The sequence below is a fragment of the Rattus norvegicus genome, chromosome 3, assembly GCF_021556685.1.
Source record: "Rattus norvegicus strain SHRSP/BbbUtx chromosome 3, alternate assembly SHRSP_T2T, whole genome shotgun sequence".
NCBI classification, from domain to species: domain Eukaryota; kingdom Metazoa; phylum Chordata; class Mammalia; order Rodentia; family Muridae; genus Rattus; species Rattus norvegicus.
In genome coordinates this window covers 130,041,231-130,042,839 of record NC_141536.1, presented here as the reverse complement: position 1 = coordinate 130,042,839, position 1,609 = coordinate 130,041,231, and positions in this window count along the sequence as shown.

The following is a 1,609-nucleotide window of genomic DNA, read 5'->3' as shown; positions in this document are numbered from 1 at the left end:
TGTGATTAAGCAAAGGACTACTGAAGCACTGAGATGAAATGTCTGTGGTTAGGTCAGTGTTCTGTAAATGTTCAGAAGGGAGAAAGAATCAGGGGCTTTCTGGGAGACTTCTTTACAATGCTAATACTTAAGAGTCTGTGTAAGTGGCAACTAGCAAACAATAGTAAGTCAGTGACGTGATTCCTAATGCTATTCTGCTACACTCACAGACTGGTGCCGATCCCAGTTGCCAGCAGAGAGGCTTCATCCAGCAACTGGTAGCAGCAGATGCCACAGAGACCCACAGCCAAACATTGAGCAGACCTTGGGGAATTGTGCAGAAGAGAGGAAGGAAGGATTGTAGGAGCCAGAGGGGTCAAAGACACCACAAGAAAACTCACAGAATCAACTAACTGGGCTCATAGAGGCCCACAGAGACTGAACAACCAACTAGAATACATGCATAGGTGGACCTAGGTTCTCTGCACATATGTTACACATCTGCAAGATGTGTAGCTTGGTCTTCATGTGGGCCCTGCTAACAGTGGGGGGCAGGTGCTATGACTGACTCTTTTGCCTGTTTTGGGACCTTTTCCCTCACACTGGGTTGCTTTGTCCCACGTTAATATAAGGGGATGCACCTACTCTTACTGCAACTCGATATGCCTACCACACTTGGTTAATATCTGTCCATGGAAGACCTGTCCTTTTCTGAAGAGAAACAGAGAAGAAATGGGGAGCCAAGCGGGGTAAAAGGGAAGTTCATGGGAGGGACTGATGGACAAGGAAGAAGGGGAAACTGTGATCAGGATGTAAAATTAATAAAAATAAAAGTAAATAAATGTTTTTCTAAGATTAAAAAAAAAGGAGTCTACATAGCTGGATCATCTCTGCTCCAATAGGACAATTTCATGCAAGGTAAATATTGGCGATGGGTTATCATTGTTTAAACTATTTAAATAGTGTAGAGATTAGTTAGCAAGTCTACTACAATAATTTTTGACACTGAATTCAAACAAGAAGATGGCAGTGGGCACGTCTTATACATTTGTATATGTCTCTGCAACTGATGCTATGGGAGGTTCCATAAAACTATAACCTGGGAGCCTGGGATGCTATTTGTTTTGCTTTCTGTAAACTAAAAATACAGAAAGTGTATTAGTGGAAGGATAGGTGATTCTAACATTGGTCATCTGGGGCTTGCTTCTCAAATATGACATGAAAGAAAAACCCCAGGGAAAGGTTTTTGTGTGCATAGGGTAATCAGAGGAAGTGTCAGGCTAAAAGAAAGGAGAGAGGAAAAGGAGGAAAGTAGAGCAGTTGGAAGAACTCCAAGAAAAACAGGATATGACATGTAAGAGATTTAAGGGGAGTATGTAAAAGTAGAAATAGGAGACCTGTTTAGATGAACTCTCAGGTTTCAGCCATGTAGAGAAAAAAGGAATATAGATTGGATGGGGAACATTTTGGACTGCAGTACATAGCTGAGAAAGTTTACCAAAGTCAGTGGGGGGATTTCTTGGTCCAAAATCAACAATTATCAAAAAGGATTATTCTATCTCAAGAAATAGACCTGTCTCTGTGTCCCAGATGTGTGAGGGATGAGGCCTTTGTCCTGGGGTGGCTCCTG